The sequence below is a fragment of the Phalangium opilio genome, unplaced genomic scaffold (genome assembly GCF_054372755.1).
Source record: "Phalangium opilio isolate 3A_F unplaced genomic scaffold, DU_Popi_V2 ptg000086l_1, whole genome shotgun sequence".
NCBI classification, from domain to species: Eukaryota; Metazoa; Arthropoda; class Arachnida; order Opiliones; family Phalangiidae; genus Phalangium; species Phalangium opilio.
In genome coordinates this window covers 1,375,037-1,397,671 of record NW_028324191.1, presented here as the reverse complement: position 1 = coordinate 1,397,671, position 22,635 = coordinate 1,375,037, and the positions used below count along the sequence as shown (strand labels likewise).

Sequence of the window (22,635 nt, the reverse complement as noted above, 5' to 3'; positions counted from 1 at the left end):
ATATTTTGGGAAGTCAATGATGATAAACAACAATATCTTGGAAAAGGCATATTATTTTGGAAAGTCAACGAACATGAACAACGATATTTTGGAAAAGGCATATTAGTTTAGGAAGTCAGTGAAGATGATCAACAATATTTTGGAAAAGGCATATTATTTTGGGAAGTCAATGAAGATAAACAACAAAATGGTTGAACTCTGAAGTCAGTTGAATAAAAAGAATATAAGCCTAAAAGTGGCTCTGCCCCATTGGACCGAATCGCATTCGGCCGTAACCAGTCCCAATCAAAAGAAAAACCCGCACTTCTCCGGGTTTCGGATTCGGTCCATCGGGACAAGAATGCATGCTTATATACACCCGATGGAACTAAAATGAATTTAATTCCCTTGAGCGCAAACAATGCATCTTTGCAAGCAAACAATTCTTTGACTTATAATAAGCCTAACCTAACCTAACCTAACCTACTCTAACCTAACCTAACCTACTCTAACCTAACCTAACCTAACCTATCAATAAACCAATTACAACCAAACCTAACCCTAAAGTGATTTAAAAATGTTATAAAATATTGCACCTCAATTAAACCCGCCGTTGGGCTAGATTTTGAAATTATAGCCAAACATTTTCTGCCGAATGCGATTCTGTCCAATGAGATTCGGTTGAATGGGAACCCTCCTAAAAGGATTAGTCATGTTCCTTTATTAAATATCTCAAATCTTTCACGAAAATTTTACGGCAATGTCGCGGCGCCTAATTGTCTCGGCGCCTAAATGTCTCGGTGCCAAATTGTCGCGGAGCCTAAATGTCTCGGTGCCAAATTGTCTCGGTGCCTAAATGTCTCGGTGCCAAATTGTCGCGGAGCCTAAATGTCGCGGCGCCAAATTGTCGCTGAGCCTAAATGTCGCGGCGCCTAACTGTCCCGGCGCCTAAGTGGCGGTGCCAAAATGACCGGCGCCTAAATGTCGGCGCCCAAATGTCCCGTTCCGGCCCACCGAAGCTTGGGAATCGTGACAACCTGTCTGGCTACAAGCCAGTCTTCCCTCTTAGCCCTGTGCAGGACAGGGTAGAGAGAGTCAGGGTTTGTTGGATTGATAAAAGTAGAATCAGGAAAATGGACCTCCAGCATATGCTTGAGAGTCTCAGCCCCAGATTTAGTGTACACACCCTCCCGTAGCTTAATAGCATTAAGTCGATGTGTGCTGTCGTGCGCTAGAATCTTCATGACCCTAGCCGTGGCAGGGACATTGGAGATTTGCTCACAGAAGGTCCGCCAGGAGTCCTTCTTAGCAGCTCTAATGGCCCTGTTGTAGGTGTTAAGGGACTGCCTGTATCCAGCCCAGTCACCCGTGCGCTTGGCTTTGTTAAAGAGCCTGCGCGTGTATTTACGAAGCCGGCTGAGATCCGCGTTCCACCAAGGGACAAGCCTCGAGCGGTTGACGGTCTTAAGTGGGCAGTTCCGGTGGAACGACTCCATGATGGAGCACTGTAAATCACCAGCAGCGCGATCAAGATCCTTAGGTGAAGTAAGTTTAAGAGTGTGACCCCCTCCGTAACGTAGGATTAGGTCTTCCCTATAGCCGGACCAATTAGTCCGTTTTGCGTTGCGTATCTCCGTCCCCGCCGGGACAGAAGTAATCGCGACAGTAAAGCAGATGTGCCTATGATCCGACAGAGACGGTTCATTTGACACATGCCAGTTAGACACGGAAGACACGAGGTTTTCTGTGGCTAGCGTGAGGTCAATGACCTCCCTTCTATTAGAAGTAACAAAAGTAGGTTCATTGTTTTGATTAAGAATATAGAGTTTACAACCAACTAAATATTCTAGTAAATCATCACCCCTCTTGTTGCAGTCAGAGCTGCCCCACGTGATGTGATGAGCATTGGCATCGCAGCCAATGATTAGTTTGTCCCCTCTCTTTTCACATTGATTGACCAAATTGATCACCTCAATTGTCGGGAGAGAGTCCGCGTCGTGGGCAAAGTATGCGGAGGCAGCCGTGATAGTCAACTTGGCATGCCCAGTGGCCAGGACTAGATTCACGGCCGCCGTGTCCTGGGACGTGTACAGCGGTAGAGAGATACAACAAAGATCCCTCCGAACCAAAATACACGCCCTAGGTCTAGCAGCAGTTTGGTCATAGAATAGTGACCCCGCCGCGTCAAGACCGAGGATTTTGCCATGGCAAATCCACGGTTCTTGTATGAGGGCCAGATCAAGACCCTCTATAGCAAACCTCCTGCAGAGTACCGCAGAGGCCGCCTTACTATGGTGCAAATTGATTTGAATTGCACGTAGCGTCCCCATGGTCCCTAAGAGAGGGGTTCAGAAGGGACCTAGCTACACCTCATCGGTCCCGAGAGGGCTAATGGCACCTCCCCCCCCCCGACAGGCGAGCTCCCAGTCCCAAGATCCTCCCCCTCACCAGGACCACTAGAACGCTCATCGGCTGAACCCCGAAGGGTCCCATCCGATTCTTCCAGTAGGGTGGACTCATCCATGGAAGAACAGACTTCCGAATGAGCCACCCCCCCTCCCCCTCTGTGCCTAGAGCGACACCAGAGAGCTCCTCCGCGAGATCCCCCATCTCGCTAGTCCCACCCCCCGCCGCAGACTTGGCTACAGTGGTTTTAGTGGTTTCCGTGTTCTGAAGGAGTTTGAAGGAACCCTTGTCCACTCCAGTATAGCCCACGAAACCAGCATTCTTAATGGCTTCCAATGAGGAGCCATCAATTAGCAGTACCCAGTACCGTACGGCCCTGTCCACGTACGTCCGGATACATTTCCAGCGTTCAGTGGCAAAACCTGCATTAAGGGCCTTTAGGCGCCGAAACAGCACCGCCGGCTCCTTAGTGATCTGGTCCTTGGTGCGGAACATTACCTTAAACGGCTTAGGGAGTTCGCTAGCTCTCATTACTGAGAGCACCGCATCCCCCACCACCGAGTAGGCTAAGTTGTCCTTCAACCATTGCCCAGTGAACGAATCCTCACAGGAGTATACTAGGGCCCCGGTCGTCAGGCTAAAGTTCGCAAGGCGCGGTAGAGGGCTCCCCGAAGGTATCCCATCCAGCGCCCTTAGAATCGCCTTCTGAATTGGGCCCACGTCTTCCTCCGTGATGACCGCCGTCGGATAGCCTTTTTTGACAATGGCCATCTTTTCTGAGCTGGCGGCGTCACTATAGGACTTAGCCTTTTTCGACGCCGCCTGCGAGGTACTTGGTGAGGGAGTCGAATCCTCCGCTCTGGGCCTCTTCATTGGGTTGTCACGAGCCATCGCACCCCCAGCGGGGGTGGAGACCGTTTCAGACCCCGATTTGACCTTTTGCCGAGCAATCCGTCGTTTGAGACGACGACGCACGGTACGTTTCGAGGGCTTGCCAGACACACGCACCGATAAATCGGCACGAGCATCGCTGGATACAAGCCCTTGTGAAGTGGTATCAGTGTGGGTTCTGCCTTGAGCAGACCCCTGCACCGTAGGTTTGGTAGTGTTAGAGTTGTTTTTATTTGATTTATCCATGGGAATCCCACGAGTAAGGGGGCAAGTAAAAGGTCACCACCCGGTAGTCCCCCACCCGGGTGGAAGGCTAGATACAACGGGGTGTCGCCCGGTGCCCCGAGGGGATCGTTAGCGATACCGTAGTTTTACTTCCCCAGTACCATGCAGCCCTCGGCACGATGCCTCAACACCTTGGCTTGGGAAGGGCGCGTATCCGCTTAGCCCACACAACGTAGTGGTTAACCAGCTCTCACCACCGAGGAGGTGTGATACTCCGCATCGATGAGGACCCAAGCTAGCGTGTGTGAAGTTAAAAACACGAGCGGGAAGCCAAAGCAAGGGGGGGAAAAAGAGACACCCCATCTAGCTTGCGTCCCCAACTTCGAGAGCCATTAAGTCTATTAACAATTAACGAAAGCACAGTACTTGTAAAGTACGAACACATTATCGAAAACGAGATTGTGCACAAACACACAAACGTAGTTATCGCTTGTTTCACAACAGCTATGGCCCGATTACATTTATTAAAACATCTTGAAAAGGTCGGAGAGCTTTGTTTTTATTATGACACGGATAGTCTAGTGTACCTCTCGCCAGACGGCGCTCATTTGCTACCGACAGGCGATTATTTAGGGGAGCTCAAAAATGAATTAGAGTCCTATGGACCGGATGCCTATATTTGTGAATGGGGGAGTGGTGGACCCAAGAACTATTCTATGGACATTCTAGACCCTAAAACCGGCAAAATAACTAACATTATCAAAGTTAAAGGATTTTATTTAAACGCCTCTACAGAAAATTATATAAATTTTGAAACAATGAAGAAACTACTGGGGGTAAACAATGAAAGTGAGCCTCTAATGAACTCTGTTCAAGTCCCTATTGGCCCTCAAATCAGACGTCTGCAAGATCACACTCTGATCACGATCAACCAGACCAAAACATATCAGGTCGTAGTGGATAAAGTTAGAATAATATCTGATTATAAAACTGCCCCATACGGTTATATTAAATAGAATCATTGACATTTTCGACATAAGTTACTTGTATATATTTTAGATACCCAGTATCAGTATTTTAATTAGTATCTCAAGTATTATTTATAGTAATATTAACGTATTTCAACTAGTAACATGTAACAATATTTTAACGAATACGCAACGTTTTTGGTCCTATTTTTTTGCATTTAGTAAGCTTTTTTAATTAATATATATTAGCACTTTAGTCAATAAGTATTGAATTGTTTTGTATACGTGTAATTTTTATTTTTCGATGATAATTATAGTAACGTTTTTAGCCATATCGTAGTATACGATAGGCTCTTAGTTTGACCCGAGCCGTCGTAGGTTTTTTAGTAATATTTCGATATTTTTATCAGTAATCGTATATCAATATTTTAGCGTGTATAGAAAAATATATTTTTTCGTCAATCCTGTGAACCTTTTAGTTTAATAACTAGCCTAATATTTGTACTAAAATCGTATAATAACCATTGTAGCCTTTAAATCCTATTAAAAGTAGTATTGCTATATTTTCTATAAAGGTACAAGGGTATATATGCACTTAATAATCTCGCATGCAGTAATATTGTTCTATTTTCTATGATTGTATATATGTGTTTAATCAGCTTGTTCTACGATTTTTTGAAGCTGTATTAATTTTGCATTTTAGTGAATTCGTTTGTTATCAAAACCATTGTAATTCGTATTTTCTAATGATGTTTTTCAGTAATGATTGCGTATTTTAACTGTATATCAATATTTTAGCGCGTATGAAAAAAATATAATTTTCAGTCAATCCTATAGAGGATTTTTAGTTTAATAATAATTCTAGGAGAGCGATAGCTCTCTTAGATAAGACCTCATACCGACTTTAATGTATAAGGATGGTTTTTTGATTGGTTATAACTTTTTTTATATCGTATTAACTGCTTTGAAAAAATTCCACAGAACTACAATTCGGGCCCTCAATATGTGGTTAAAATTTCAAGAAGATCCACCCATTAGTTTATTGTATAAAAAATAAAGTTGCTAAGGGTGGTTTTCATTTGCATAAATTTGTCAGTGTTTTTGGTGAAAAAGTTAAATTTTCCCATAGAAATAACATGGAGTTTTTTTCAAATTTAGCCATTTTGTGGCCACCTTTTTGACATGAAATATTCGTTTGTTACGTTTGGGAACGGTTTTATATCAAAATTTAAACCTTTTTCTAGGACCATTTTTAAGGTTTTTGAGAAAAGTTAATTTTAAGTATGTTTAATTTTAAATTTTAAAAACTACCCCAATCTGCGATATTTTAGCATGGATACGCTGTTTTATTGGTAAATATCAGCGCGACCAATATTGGCCTTTTTTTAAGTATAGTTGCGTCATAATAATCCGATTGTTTTTCCTTAATGCCTTTTGGTTGAAATGGCCTATCGATAGTGAGATAAGACTGCTTTATTATTGCCGCCGTGATAAATTACCCCGTTTGTGGCCGCCATTTTTTTAAGGGGAAAAAATTTGAGAGTGGGTTCTTTTTCGTTGCCATTTTCATATTTTTTGAAGATTTGCTCATGGATGGATTTTAAATATAATATAAAGTAGGTTTCAAGCTTTAATATAAGCCTAATTTCATAATTTTCCACCTTTTTATTGTCCCACAATCTATTTCTAAACTTGGCACTTTTTTTAAGGCGGTGAAATTGCGCTAAGCCTTGGCTTACCATTAATTTTTGCCGTTTAAAAAATTTTTACCTCTCGTTGCCCGTTACTTCACCTTCTCGTATCGTCGTACTTAAGTTTAGACTTTGAAAGTAGTGCTTTGTTTTCTTAAATATTACTTAATTGTATAAAATTTCAATATTATAATTGCGTAAAACGAATTCAATGTTGTTTGTTGATGGGACGCGCCTAGCATTTGAATTTCGTTCCCTCCCTTTAATGGGCCGGAGAATTTTTCTTTACCGCCGCCTTTCGGTCCTTCAGACCTGAAAACAGCTGTAGTGAGAAATTTTATTTACTATTCTGAGAGAGAGAGCTCTCTCTCAGATATGACTTCATACTGCTCTTAATGTATAAGGAGGGTTTTTTGTTTTAAATGTATGCGCTCAGTGTGTTGTTGTGTTTGCATTTTAATGCTTCTAATCGTTGTGCGCGTCGAGGTTTACGAATCCAACGTGTGTTACGAAATGAAAATCAAGGGTGGATACTAGTATGATTTAGGCTTTAAAAGGAATTTGACGGCGACATGCAGTCAAGCAAAACGGTATTAGGCCTTGCATATGAAAATTTAAACCTTTTTCTAGGACCATTTTTAAGGATTTTGAGAAAAATTAAGTTTAAGTGCTAAATTTCATGTCTTTTTGCAAACTCTACGCATAAGGGTTTGTTAACAGGTTTCTAAACTGGTGTCACCGGCCAATGATAACAAATACGTACATCATTTTGTTCGATGAAATTGCTGGTAAATTAATCGATAGATCACACGATCACTAAACCCTGTCAACAAACCAATTAATATTTTTTATTCGGACTCTTCCAATCATTTTTGTTGGGTAGCTATTAAATTTTTTATTATTTTTTTAGTGCTTATTTTTAGTTACCTAAGAAAAAATTAAACGATGACCAGTTTATTTATATAATGATTATTTTAACAAACCGTGTCACCAAAAAAACCAGAGCTGTGCTAATTAACTGGCAACTAATTGAATTGGAATTAGCAATTGGACAAATATGACTTAATTAGCAATTAGGCATAGAGGCTAATTAAATCCCTTTACACACTGATAAACAAATAAACCCTGTCAACCCCACTCTTGGACTACGGGACCATCTAGTAACGTTTGTTTAATCGAAACCACACCATTTATTTGCTTTAAAATTCGACAAAATTTCATTGAGTTATGAAGATTGAAGAAATTGATTAACGCGAGTTGATAAAGAAATTGTTTCATTTATTAATATTTGCTTACAGCAATTAATGATACATTCATATTGGTATAAATTGTTTATTTCTGTTAATAGGAGTTAAAGGGATAAGAAAATGTTTTTATGAAATATATTTGTAGCTTCAAACGGGTCAACCATTTTTTAGATAACTGGAAAACTAAATGGTTTTGAATCAAAAAGAATGGAATAAGGAAGGAAAAGTTAGTTTATTTTTTCAAAAGATAACAAAATGGTTGGGAAATCATTTCCTATGTTCAAGGGGTAATGAAATGACTGGTAAATCTTTTCTTCAGTTAAAAGGATAATATTTATTAAAATGGATTAATTAGAACGAACATTAATTTATTAAAATGGATCAAAAAGAATGGAATAATGATGGGAAAGTTAATTGAATTTTTTAAAAAATAACAACATGGCTGGGAAAATGAGTCTTCAATTCAAGGGATAAAGAAATAACTGGGAAACGTTTTCTTAAGTTCAAGGGATAAAGAAATCACTGGGAAACATTTTCTTAAGTTCAAGGGATAAAATTTATTAAAATGGATTAATTAGAACGGTCCTTTAATTTATTAAATAGATGAATTTTGATGGAAAAAATTATTTGGTTCAAGAGATAACCATTTTTAAGTCAAGGAATAACGTAATTGCGGGTCAAAAGTGTCTTAAGTTTAAAGCAAAGCGCGGGTCCAGTGGATCCCCTACAAGTTGACTTTCCTTACGAACTCCAGTTTTGGCTTGGAGAAGGCAGGAGGCATTTGTGGGCGGGATTTATAAGTGCCCATATAAATCCCGCCCACTAGCCTTTGCCAAGCCAGAACGGGAGTTCAGGAGGAAAGCAAACTTGTAGGGGATCCACTGGACCCGCGCTTTGCTTTAAGGTATTACAAAATGGCTGGGAAACCATTTCTCCCGTTCAAAGCATAAACAAATGATTGGGGTAACCATTTATTATTTTAAAGGAAATAAAACTTTTCTAAAATGGATTAATAAGAATGGAATATTAGTCCATTAAAACGAATTAAAAAGAATGCAATAATTTTGGATGAAATTAATTTATTTGGTTAAATGCTTTTTGACAAAAAAAATGAATGAAAATTAATATGGTGATGATGCTACAAAAAATATAAGAAAAAATATATTAATTATCTTCAATGAAAATTTTTAATTGAAACTCAAGAAAAGAATTGAGAATGCAAAAATATTTAAAACTTAGGCTTTCAAGATATTAATGAAAAAAAAAACCCCAATAGTAACTTCTTTTCCTGTGCCCCAATATAATAAAAGTGTTAACTTTTTTAAATGTGGTTTAATACTTACAAAATATTTACAGTGATGTTTCCATATTGTTGGTTGGGATGGTGGTGTTTGGGGTGGTGGTGGTGCTTGGGGTGGTGGTGGTGGTGCTTGGGGTGGTGGTGGTGGTGCTTGGGGTGGTGGTGGTGTTGCTTGGGGTGGTGGTGGTGGTGCTTGGGGTGGTGGTGGTTGTGGTGGTGGTGGTGGTGGTATTGACCGGCAACGGGTCGTCTATCATGTAACCGTATATAAGACAACTATATATATATGCTTGAGCCTTTAACACCTTTGGCTGATTTGTGTGCGATATACTTTTTTATATATTTCATTTTGGTCTTACATGCAGAGATTCTCTGCCCTACAATTTCAGTCTAATATCCCCTTTTCTCTAGATACTTTTATACCATAGAATATCTTTCTACCCCATTGCCAATATTAGAACAAAATTACGCTATGAAAGCCATGGCAATAACAGGCTCTAACTAATTTTGCTTGCATTAGGGCTACCTAGGGATAGCAGGGAACTTCACTGTCTTTTTTATTTTCAGTAGGGAGCTTTCAGATGGGATAGTAGTACGTCACACCCTCCCAATTCTTACCGCTGTTCTGGTAGCCATATTGGGTGGTCTCGGCTTCATTCCTGCTTTAAACCCTCCAATATGGCAGCGTAAATTATGTCACGAGACTCAGCTCCAACTGAAAGCTCTCTATAACATTTTATTAAATTTAAAACTAGTTTCCCTAAATGAGACCTTTAACGAAGTGCATAGAAGTTTTTAGGTAGCCCTGGGAAAAGCAATCGAAAATATTTAGTACCTCGGTTTTGCGGACACTCCCGCATTATGTGGCCGGCCTGTTTGCACTTATAACAAGTGCGGACCCATTGCCACCGTCCGCGACCGCCGCCTCGTCGTCCGCCCCGTCTTCCGCCCCGTCCTCCGCCCCGTCCGCGACCGCCGCCGCCGCCTAGTCCGCCTCCGCCGTAAAAGTAGGCATTTACCACTTTTATATTTTTGCCTTCCATTACTAAACCCAAACCGACAAACAAGAAATTTCTTTGAATAATTTACAATCAATTACTTTCTATCTAGTTTAAAGTTTAACAATAAATTTAAACATTATAACTTCAAATTTTATGACTTAGCTTCAAAACCCGTTAATTAATAATTTTAACTATTAGAAATTGTGTTTAAAACATACTTACGAGGTTGATATACGCTAGCTTGCTTTAAATGAAGTAATAGCTTTGGCAGGGGCTTTGGTAACAGTACTTTCCCGCCAAAAAAATTCCCTGGGCTAGGAGAAGCGGCATAGAGCAATAAAATGGGATTGGAGACTATGATTTTACAGCAACGTATCCAGTTATAATTGCTCCATGCTACTACTCCAGAGGGCACTAAATTCAAGTAGCTTATGCCTTATTCCCTCGGCACTTGGCAGCCTTGGCTTCTATTTTGGCGGGAATTGTTACAATTTCCACCTCGTTCCGTTCTCTTACAATTCCGAAGACTTGTAAAAGAATATTAATTGCCACGAATCTTAATTTTTAAGGTTTTATATGATTTATAAACTTAAGTATTTTTGGTTTTTTTATGTTCCTATTGTACAATAACTTTTGTTCTCATTTCAGATTGTGAAATTGTCTTATTTACTCTTAGTCTTAATAGGTTTCACTTTCCCTTGTAATTATATTATCTTCATTAATTTATATTGTATTTTTTTTTTCTTTTTACAATTTGCAATTTTGTCAGAAGTTTTTTTTTGACACTGGGTTCTTTCTGTGCGCCTAAAAGGTACCCTGTGTACCTATTATTCGGCCAATTCTTTGTGTTTGGCAAGTGGGTTCTCTGTGCTCTCATTAATTGGGTTCTCTGTGCTCTCATTAACTGGGTTCTCTGTGCTCTCATTAATTGGGTTCTCTGTGCTCCCATTAATTAGGTTCTCTGTGCTCCCATTAATTGGATCTCTTTGTGTATCCAAATTGCAAGTTCCAGTGTGGGATTAAGGTTTCCTTGTGACCTATTGCAATCTGCGTCAAATACGGTACTGCTTGTACTGACTAGAACTCTGCAGAGGTTGAATAATATTTGCTTTCTAGTGCGATTCGAAAATTTTCATAATGTTTTGTCGGGAGAAAATAAAGAGAAAAAATAAATGCTTAGCAATGCAAAAAGAAAGAGCCCAAAATAAATTGGAACTGTTAGTTAACAGTAAAGCTTTGCAAAAACAGCAAAGTAGACAACTTGAAAATAAGAAATACTATCTAAAAAACCAGGACAATATTCAGAGAAAAAAAGCAAATAACTATGTTCAGCATAAAGTTGCGCGTTTTACAGCAAAAGGTGGCTATGGCACCAGGTGGCACCACTAATGTTGGTTTCTGTTCAAAAAACTTCAAACCCAAACCTAAACCAACTAAAGTAGATAAATTTGGTTTTGCGAAAAAGCTCCTCAATGCGGGGATTTTCAAAACGAAAAACAAAAAAATTATAGCCGACAGCTATAAAAGGTTTTTAGTCAAACGTCTCACTGAAAGATTGGCGGCGTCAGAGTCTTTTAACGGTGAGACTAAAAAACAACGCACGAAGTCTATCTCTCACAAGCTAAAATGCCAAGTGCTAGCTGGTAGAATATTGCATTTGAAAATGCAATTATATTCGGCTTACCTCGCCCAACTAACGAGCATTGATAGTGAATTTAAGGATTTTGTTCAGAAAATCAAAGAAATTGGGTCCATTGACCCTGGCAATTTGGCAGAAGTTGTGGGTGGGAAAAGGCTTCACAGTAGCATGAAAGAGGCCTATTTTCATGAAACTACCTATTATGTGATTGGAAATAATGGTAAAATATTGAAAAATGGCGATGAGTCACATTACGGCAAAATTTTTCAATTGGATTCTGATGGTAGTATAAGAAAAGTTCTGAGAGACTGTGCTACCAGTTCGACTAAAGAATTGTTTGTTGACGAAATGGGAAATTTCGTTGACATAAAAAACAATAACGAGACTAGTAACGTAGAACGAGTTTTACAAGTTAATGAGTCGGGAATTGTTACGAATCTTTTCAAAATTGTTGAAACTGAAGAGAAGAATCCGCAAGCAAATTTTGTGATCAATGAAGGGGGGTTTATTGAAACCCAAAACAAAACTGTATACTGGGAATGCAGTGACATTTGTAATGTTCGAACTCGAGCCATTGCAAAAGTACTAGCTTTCATAAACACAGTTGCCAATGCTAATGAAAAATCTTTGACTAAAATTTTTGAGTCTGATTTGGACCTTTGCGAATTAAGAAAAGAATTTTGCAAAAAATCAAACTTGTTTATACCACCAGATGGGGACGAAGTAGTGGTGAGAATAGTTCCGTTCCTAGGACACACCTCTTACTGCGCTGATAGCGAAGAGTGCCAAAGTAATTTGCGTTCTTTCGCTGAATTGGCTCCACATTATTCGGGAATTAGAACCATTCTGAATAAGATGTATCAAGTCAAAGCCTTGCTCAACGCGTTAACTAAAATTTCAACTGAAATTGAAAGTGGTGATTACGATTCTCTGACGAATGTCATGGTGCAATCGAGAAAAATCCTAGCCACACGTGGGAAAAATTTATATACCGAACAAAATAATGCTCCCACAGGAAGCGTTAACGCTCCTCGGCCGACTCTCGATGAAAGTGAAATCTTGAGTCTTTACGAGAATCAATTCGCTCGGGCAATGCTAAACACCAACGAGTTTCACGACACGCCTTGCGACTGCTGTTTTAGATTACTGAAAAAAACTGATTTAAGAGCTGTAGAAAAACTAGTTAACAGTGCTGTTTTTGATAACGAGGCCTATCTGATTTTAAGAGCTGGCTGGATAATGAATAATTCGGACGCTAGAGAAGCGGATATGCTTCTATGTCGTTACTGCGCTACGGATTTGGGAAAGGGTAAAGTTCCCATTAGATGTTTTCTGAACAACTTGGCAGTGGACAATCCTCCGCCAGATGTCACCAACTTAAACATGTTCGAGAAAGTTTTAATTCAGCTTGTGAAGCCCTTCCACACTGTGGTGCGGTTAGGCACTAAAACCAATTCCAACGTGAAGTTTGGTACGGTTAAAGCTTTAAAGGGAAGAGTAATTTATCTCCCAATACCAGTGGAAAAAAATTTGAAGATGATTCCCAAAACGTTGCCCAAAAATCACGAACTGCATATCTTGGTGAACGGCGTTCCCACTGCGGACAAAAAGGTTTGGCAGCAGGTTGTTTGCCTCGAAAAAGTGTTGAAAGCTTTCAGTGTGCTGAAAAAGATAAACCCTTTTTACAAAGACATTGATATTTCGACAATGAATGAGGAATATATTTGTGGCACGCAAGAAATTGATGGAAATGAAAATTCATTGACTCCAGAAGAATTACTGAGCGTAACAGATCCACTTGCGTTAATTAATGATGGATCTGATGCGTTGACACGCGCTTCCGCTGCGCTTCCAACAGAAGGACCAGCGGATAGTAGTCACGGCGTCCAAGGTGACCAAAACGCTTCGAACATGCAGGAGCAGGATGAAAATCAGTCTAGCCTTGCACCAGGCGACGCCTACAAAATTCTAACGCAACCCGAGGCTTTGTTGCGAAAACTTTCTGAAGGCGAAGCCAATGATCTGTACGATCATTACTCTATTCATCCGGTGAACGTCCAACCGCCGAAGGATTTATTGGGTGCTTACCAAATGAAGCGCGTCGAGGCCGAGCCGGTTAGCACTTGGGACAAAAAACTGGAATACATGAGCTTCGTTCATTTGTTCTCTCGGGGTCGCTTTGGCAAGCACGATGATAGACCATTTGGGAAAATAACGGAAACCGAGTATCGTTTATCCCGTATTTTGAACAAAAGTCCAATTTTTAGACGAGATTACGCCTATTTGTTCCATTCTTATCAAGAATGCGAAATGAAAGCGATTTCTAGCAGTTTGAACTACGTTCTTCGTGTTAAAAAGCCCATGCCAATTGGTGTTGAAAATTTGCTCAATCGAGTTGAATCTGGCGATAAAGAACTTGAGAGTAATTTAGCTACTTTCTTGGGTCATATTCGAGGAACAAAGGACTACTGGTATAAAGTTCTTAGGGACGTTTTGGCGATGATTCGGGAATTTGGTCCTCCCACCTGGCTTCTAACTTTTAATCCGGCCGAGTACGATGATATGGAACTGCACGATCACTTGAGAAAAGTGAATTCAGACGTTCCGGGAGTAGAGTCGATGACGGTGGCTGAATTGTTGAATTTCGACCCACTTAGCGTCAATTTGCACTTTCACAACAAAGTGCGGTCGCTGTTAAACAACTTTGTCTTGTGTAAGCAAAATCCAGTTCTTGGCATGATAGAACATCATTTTTGGAGGGTCGAATACCAATCTCGAGGTTTACCTCACTACCATATGCTTTTGTGGGCCAAGGACGCTCCAAAGATTGGAACTTCTTCGACCGAGACTATTTTGGATTACGTGCAAAAACACGTCACGTGTTCGATGCCAAGAGCATCGGTAAGTCCGGAACTACACCGACTGGTAAAAAAATTCCAAACTCACAAATGCACCTCCAGTTGTTATAAGAAGGTGAAAAATTCTAAAAAAGGATTGAAAGTGTGTCGTTACGGTTTCCCTCGAAACGTAACAAACATTGCTACTATGAATTCTGTTAGATCAGTTACTCGTCACCGTAAAATGAAAAAGGTGCAGAAACGACTGTACGACTTGCCGAGAAAACAGCACGAAGTTTTAATCAATGATTACAATCCTACGCTACTTTTGGCTTCCAAAGCCAACATGGATTTGCAATTTGTCGCTGACAAATCGGAAATAGTGGCAAACTATGTCACGGCTTACGTGACAAAGGGAGACCGGGCTGACATGGACCAAACTTTTGCCGAGTTAGGCAACGAAAGTTTGTCCAAAAAATTATTTGCCTATAGATTGAAATCTTTGACGTGCAAGCAAATAGGAATTTACGAAGCTCTCGATATGATGCTGGGCCAAGACCTTTTCAACAAGTCCGACAGCACTAAATTTATTAACACTAACTTAAAAGAAAACCGATCGAGAGTTTTGAAAGGTTACAGGGAACTCGCGCGATTGAGGGAAACTGACCCCGAAAGCACGGACACTTGCCAAAAAGGGTTCGTCGACGACAAATATCCGAATCGTCCTGACAGCTTGGAAAATCTTAGTTTGCGGGAATTTGGTCGGTTTTACGATTATGCGATGCGCTCTGAGGGTGTCGAGAAAAATGCGAATGTAATCCAGTTGAAAAACAATATGGGTTTCATGAGAAAGAGAATTAAGCCCTTCATAATAGAGCACTTTATTCACGACCCGATAGAGGAGAAAGAAAAGTATTGTCACGCTCTATTGATCCTCTTCAAACCGTGGCGTGACGAAACTGAGCTATTGGGCGATTTTGAAACATACGCCGATGCTTTCGAAAACTCGCTTTCGGTGTTGAAGGACATGAGAGAATATCACGAGAAACTCTCGGTTTCCAAAGAAGTTGAAAAGAAACGGAAGGCTTCTAAAAAGGCGCAAGAGCCAGAAACCATAGTCTCTGAGATTGAAAGTGACGATGATGAAAATGCGCTGCAAGGGAAAGAAATTGTTATCGAAACCGAACACGCGATGGCTGATGTGGAAGCTGCCATGGAAATGAATTTCGAGACTGATGTTGAGAATGTGACGTCACTAAACTCGGATCAAAAGAGAATTTATGATCAGATCATGAATCACTTCTCCCAAGAGGGAGAAAAATCTAGAAACAAGTGCCTTTTTGTGTCGGGACCTGGTGGAACTGGCAAATCGTTTCTTATCGACACTCTCGCCAGCGCTGTAAGGCGACGCTTTCAAAATCCTGCTAGCGTGGCCATTGCCGCGCCAACGGGTTTGGCAGCGTTGAATGTTAATGGCGTAACGTTACACAGATTACTAATGTTGCCGGTAGATCATGGGCGTATCGCCGAATACCATTCCCTGAGTTCTGAGAATATAAGCATTATGAAAGAAACTTTGGGTAATTTAAAACTGTTAAATATTGATGAAATTTCTATGGTCTCATCGGTTTTACTGACACACGTTCACTTGAGGCTGAACGAATTTTGCGAAATGAACCAACCATTTGGTGGAGTTGTATTTATTCTTGTCTTGGGAGACTTTTTCCAATTGCCACCGGTTCAAGGAAATCCCGCGTTTATCAAAATCACTTCCGAAGAAGCCAGACTTAGATTCAATTGCATCGGAGGAAGTGATCTTTGGAAGTTTTTTAAATACGATGAACTAACGCAAAATGTTAGACAAGCCAACGACCAAAGTTACGGCGACATTCTAAGCAGAGTTAGTATTGGAAATATTTCCGAAGCTGATGTTGCAACCTTAAGAACTAGATTGGTTGAGGGAGGTCAAAACATCGAGGTGGCTATGGACCTTTTCATTAAGCTGTCCAATGAAGGGTTTCACCCAATTTGTTTGATGCCTAAATTAGCCATGTGCGTAAAATTCAACTTTGAAATGCTGCGAAAAAACGGCGAGAAAGTTGAAGTCATTCGTTGTCAGGATAGACTCGCTGACTATGGGAAAAAAATGAATAAAAACATTCTCAGGAGACTGCAAGGGCTACAAAACGAACCGTCCAAAACAGGCGGTTTGGAGAGCGAGTTAGTTCTTTGCGTTGGCTGCCGAATAATGGTCAGAAGGAATATCAGTTTTGAAAAAGGCGTTGTAAATGGTACGATGGGTTTCGTAACTGGATTCAAGAAGGACGAACAAGGAAACGTTACTGGTATTTTTCTCAGAGTAGATCGCGAACCGAATAACGATGACGCTAACACTGACTTTTTAGTTGAGAAAATTTGCGTCAAATTTTTGCTCATGGCAAACATTTACGTTAAACGCTCCCAGTTTCCCGTCATCCTGGCGTACGCTATTACGATACACAAAAGCCAAGGCATGAGTTTAAAATGCGCCATTATGGATTTGGGTCCGAATTTATTCGGAACTGGCATGGCGTACGTGGCTTTATCGAGAGTGACGTCCTTAGCCGGACTCCATCTATTACAGTTCGATCCGACTAAAATTAAGGTGGATGGACGAGCCATTATGGAGTATAACAGGCTTTGCAAAAAATATAGGCCAGATCTGCCTCTTTTGGAAATAACGGAGTTGAAAGAAAGTCGAGGTAGGAAAAGAAGTGCGCCTACACTATCTAAAAGCCTTTTAGAAGGCGAGGAAGAGAGATGTGCAGAAACACCGAAGAAGAAAAGGAAAACCCAACAGAGTTTGGATAGTTTGCCCTTGAAGGGTTTAGCTAACGATGACCAAGTAACGTGCTATTCTAATAGCGTTTTGCAACTACTCTTATTAGTGCCGGAATTAAGAGAATTGGTTAAATCTTACAATGGATCATTCGTTGAAAAACCAGTTTTACGTTGCCTCCATAACACGATAAACGACATCGAGAGTTCTCAAGGAAGCTTCAGTCGTAAAGGGTTGGAACTGAGAATGGCTGTCGGAAATCATTTTACGCTAAACGATCAACAAGACGCCAGTGAATTTTTGATGGTCCTTTTGACGACACTAAGTCAAGAAATGGAAGCCGATTACTCTAAAGCTCTGAAAGATCTTTTTTGGTCAAAGTCGCGAAACGTTACCAAATGCCCCAATTGTCAAGTTGAACAAAATTCGGAGAATATTGTTGAAAGCAACATTTTCAATCTTCCACTAGAAAACCGAGATAAAATTGATTGGAAATCTCTAGAAAAAAGGATGAGATTAACAGAGGTGCCATGCGTATTTTGTAACAACCCAAAAATACAAGAGCGTGATGTATTGATATCCAGCGGGAAGTACGTATTTTTGTGTCTTCTCCGTGGTGATTACAAAGATGGTCGACCAATTAAGATTTCGACCAAAATATCAAGTTTTGAAAATCAAAATGTCACTATGAGTAAGATGCTTTTTAAAACTAAAGGGGTGATTATTCATAAAGGTGAATCGTTGGCCGAGGGACATTATGTGAACTTTGTGAGAAAAGACAACGGCTGGTACGAGGTCAGTGATACAATGATCAGAAAAAGGGAGAGATTCGTCAGTAACTTGACTGACGTCACTGTTCTGCTCTTGGAAAGAGTCCAGACGCATTAAAGAGAATCTAACGTGCTTGAAGAATCCATATCAAATTTACCCCGGGTAAAGCTTAAAATTTCAATATTCCAGAAAGGAGCATCATATCTGTCAAAGATATACTAATAGTTTCATATTCCCTTTAAAGTAATTTATGACTGGGTAAGATTGTTAATCCTAGAGCAAGTTTAAGGTTAACGATGGTTCTGGAGTAATTTTGATGTTGCCTACTATAATAACCGTGAAAGGGAGAGGAGGGAGGATTGTAGGGCCATGCTATTGTAACGAAAAAAAGGCGATGATTCTTGCATTAATTTTAGAATTTTCTAGTGAAGGGTTTTTAGTACTCTGTATTAGTCTTGCCCCAATTGTGTTTTATTTAAAAAAACACGCTAAAAACGTAACCCCTGTTGGTAATGCTATGTGATTAAATATAATTCTTTAATAAGCTGGTGAAACTATTGAGACAAACTCATCCTATTAGTTAACATTGAACAGATTTTTTGAACTGAGATTTAGACACTCGTATCCAAATTTTAAATAAATACTGATTAAAATTAATATATTCAAAGAGTTTTCTAAATATCAGTTTCGCATCTTCCATTTTTTTCTCTTTTAAGCGCGCTATTTTTTTTTAAATTAAGACGCCCATAACTTTTTTACATTAACAATTTAAAAACATTCAAAAACATTAAATTAAATTAATCTAATCTAATATTATCCTGTTACAATATCAAAGATTAGCAAAGCTTTTATGTTTAAATATTATCTATTAATATAACATTTTCTTTCTATAACTTATCAATAATGTTTACCCGTCCCAATCCGATGCCACTTACAAAAATTGATTTTTAAACTATTTATTAGTTAGGCTTAAAAAAAGCCATATGAACTTATTAATTTGTCCTATAACTAATATCCTACTATTGTTGTATGATTTGTTTTTATAAAGTGTGAAAATTATTTCCCAAATTGTGGTTACCAATATATATAGACATTACCCTTGTTATTAAAACAACTAAACCATTTTTCCAATTAATATTCCAGGAAGTTTTGCATAGTCTCTTTGTGTTTCTCACCAGCTGGGGTAGTCTGCGTGGCAGGTTGCATTGCGTAAATCCAACAGGGGTAAAATTTGCAAAGCCTTCTGGAATATTTTTTTCCCCAAAAATTAATAACCTTTTCATTGTCCCTTTGGTAACCCACGCGCAAAACAATAATTGCCATGTTCTAGCAGCACTGTTTCCAAACTTAAAGTTAAGAGTTGCGTGACAAAATTTTAAAAATAGACCCTCAAAATCTTATATTTAAATGAACATATAATGGCCAGTAAATTGTAAAGTTTTCTTTCAACCCCCGCCCCTTTACGTAACTAATATAACGAAGATCAAAATTATTCCTAAATAAATACTACAAGCAGTGTATATTTTCAAGTTTGAAACATACAATTTAAAGACTAATTTCGTACAACTACATGCGTATCGTATCAACACGTGCCAACTGCTAAGCTTCAACAGAAAGATAATTCATCATAGCTATTACCAGTGTAGTAAAAGATTAAACCTACACAGCTCAAAAATATGATGATCATCATCATTATAAAAAAACCCACAACAAGACTTCGATAGACAAATCAAGAAATATATTCAACTTCTCCACCGAAATAACAGACACTTTATACTGGCGGGTTCAAAGAGTGAGAGCGTCTGCCGTCTTTGGATTAAGAACAGCAAAGATATTCAAAGAAATAACCTTTCTATTGGCTTGAGTCAGTGTCTAAAGAACATCAAGCTGTATCAAGGCCAAATAATACATATCAACTCTTTGGTTTCCCTATATAATTACGTTACGGTTTGGCAAGCCGTGCCTACAAGTTCATCAACACAATAGAAGTTCATAACAGCTATAGATTCGCAAAAAAACCTTTTTCGGGCAAAATGTTGCCTCAACGTTGTTAAAATTTAGAACAGCAATGGTTTGTTACTAAAATTATGTGCTTGACTATGTTGGGAGTTGGGCGCACTCCTGTAAGCCAAGCTTCTGGGCAACAAAGTTTTGAGGGAATAAGGGACTTGTCAGCATGCCTACCCTACAGGAACTGACTACCCCGCGTCCGCGAGTGGTGAAATACCCCAAATCCCCCCTCCTTCACCACTCGATTAAACCTCAAGTACTTCACTCGTTACTCTAAAATACCAACTGATTAACCTTGGATTTCAATTTTCGTCAAAACGCCTTAAAGCTAATATACCATGATGGTATATTACATTGTTTAACGGACGTTTGCCAAACAAAGCAAGGTCGAGGGAACCAGTAAAAATTGCTGCCAATTAATGACGTTAAGCAGTAATGCCTTCTGAGTTCAATAGTAATAAATATAGAAAAAAAATAAAATCAACTGGATTGGAGATGTCGCTACCAAACACAAGGCACCTCATTAACTCTCTGAACTGAACTGCAGATTCTACATCAACAAAACAAAATCAAGCGCGATGGAACCAGTAAAAAAACTACAATTAATGACATTAACTCCCAACGCCATCTGAGTTCAATAGTAATAAATATAGAAAAAAACCTAAAATCAACTGGATTGGAGATGTCACTAACGAAATACAAGGCACCTCATTAACTCTCTGAACTAAACTGCAGATTCTACACCAACAAATCACTACCAATTTTAAAAAGCATCTTTAAGTATATTAGGACTAATTTAACAAACTCCCCTTCCCTTTTTTATACCTTAAAAAAATATAATATTGAAACACATGCTTACTATTTTTCTGGCAATTATATAGTCTCAATTTGACAATCCTAGGATTAAATGTGTGTAAATATTTTTTCATCATTGAATTGTTCACTTGAGAGATTAACAAAATTATTATAGGCATTCATACGATAATGTTGAAGTCTCTCACTTTATAAATCCAACCTTCACGTATGACTGTCCTTGAACATTTTTTTAATCCCTCTCACGCATTCATTGTGAAACTTACATTTTAGATTCATTTAAAATTAATTATAGTTACTCTTAGGTTTTCCCTGTTAAGGTCTATTTTTTGGCAGCAGGACGCAATCGCTAATTATCCTCAAAAGCCTTTCTGGTGTCAAAAACAATTTTCTTTGGAAAAACCCTTTAAAATATGCAACTTTTACCTTTAAACGTAAAAAACAATATATTTATTGACTGGAATAAATTTATAATGAATACCATAATTAAATAACAACTAGGGAAATTAAGCCCAAATTACATGCTGTAAATAAACGTGGCAAGTATCAAACCAAATGTTTATTTAAATAAATATTTTGGGCCTTCCAATATCATAATCATGCGTGTTTAAAAACTTGAAAATAGTCAAACAAAAACATTCTTAATGCAATTTAGTACTTGAAAGTAATTTTTAAACAGGCATTACTTAAAAACATTTCTATTTGTATTTTAACTATTATATGAAATAATATTATTAACCCTAAATTTTGTCATCAATAAATTACCGTAACTGTCATTTAACTTTATTTATTAAAAATAAAATAGTTTACAGGGCATAAAATAACATTAATTTCATGATTACAAGTAAATAATAATTTAATCCTGTTATTTCCTATATTTAATGATAAATCAAAGCATACTTCCATTGCCTGACCTCCTAGCATTCTGGCAAATCATTTAAACACCAACTTCAATTTCCCAAAGGCTGAATCCAATTAGAATTGTACTTAAGGGCGGAGCTAATAACATTAAAACTAAATGTGTGCCTGTTATTGTATTTCTTAATATTATCGAATTGATATCTTTCCCAAAATGTTGCAAAATTGGATTTGTTTTCACCCCGAAATATTGCTAAAGTATTGCTAGTTTACTAATTTAATGCCATTTTCGACAAAAAAATACTATCTTAGTTCTTTAAACTAGGTTAAAGGAGCTAACAACTGGCTAGGGGGAAGAGATAGTCTGATGTCACGCAGCCCCTATCTGGTCGGCATTTTTGGGCGTAGAATACTGTTTCCAACCGTTAGGGGGGATGAAACTCCAGTAAGAGATAGAAGGGTGTGACGTTTCAGGGTCAGAACTGTTAGCTCCCTATTCTACGGCATGCAGAAATAAGCGTTGAAATAATCAATATAAAATCACCAACGTGTCTACACAAAATTAATAAAAATTAAGACCGAAGTCCCAGATATTAATCAAAACGTCTTGGATTTAACCAAGACCTAAAAAGTATCGATAAGAAGAGAGTTAAGCAAGTGACTGAAGGCCCAGATATTAAAAGTTTTTTTTAAATTAAGACTTACATGCTTAAGATGCTGTTCGGACAGTGGGACAAAGGACGATCTTCCTCGTAGAGCTTAACATGGCGGGTGGGTAAAAAAGGAGAGGGCGTCGGACAGCCCCTTTAAGAAACTTATGTTCCATCACCCTATTCCATTGAATAAACTTAATTTACTGGTAGTCAATTTATTCCCTCTCAATAATTTGAAAAATTTACTTATCTTGGGTTTTCGAGCACAATTCCATTCCCCGTTTACATTTTATAACCACATTTATCATTTTTAGGGGATTTCGTGATGAAACAATGACAAAACGATTTAGTCGTAGTCTGCTTTAGCCTCTGCTATGCCCGATACGAGCAAGGAGGATGCGTTGTTACAGGGTGGGAAATAAGGATTTTTTTAAAACTGGACATTGGGCCAGCGACCCCCCTGGCTTGGAATAAATAAACTGGTCCATGACCATTGACCAGGGCGCGTCGTCTGCTAAACTAAAGAAG

General features: G+C 38.9%; 2 long non-coding RNA genes across 2 annotated transcripts; both read right to left on the bottom strand.

The window, feature by feature from the left end:
- Positions 1-10,269: 10,269 nt before the first annotated feature.
- On the bottom strand, positions 10,270-22,353 carry LOC149650548 (uncharacterized). Its single transcript, XR_016371569.1, has 2 exons — positions 22,160-22,353; positions 10,270-10,793 (listed from the first exon to the last, which is right to left on the bottom strand). It is a non-coding gene; the product is annotated as an uncharacterized LOC149650548 (long non-coding RNA).
- LOC149650549 (uncharacterized) lies at positions 20,151-21,634 on the bottom strand. Its single transcript, XR_016371568.1, has 2 exons — positions 20,785-21,634; positions 20,151-20,726 (listed from the first exon to the last, which is right to left on the bottom strand). It is a non-coding gene; the product is annotated as an uncharacterized LOC149650549 (long non-coding RNA).
- Positions 22,354-22,635: the final 282 nt, after the last annotated feature.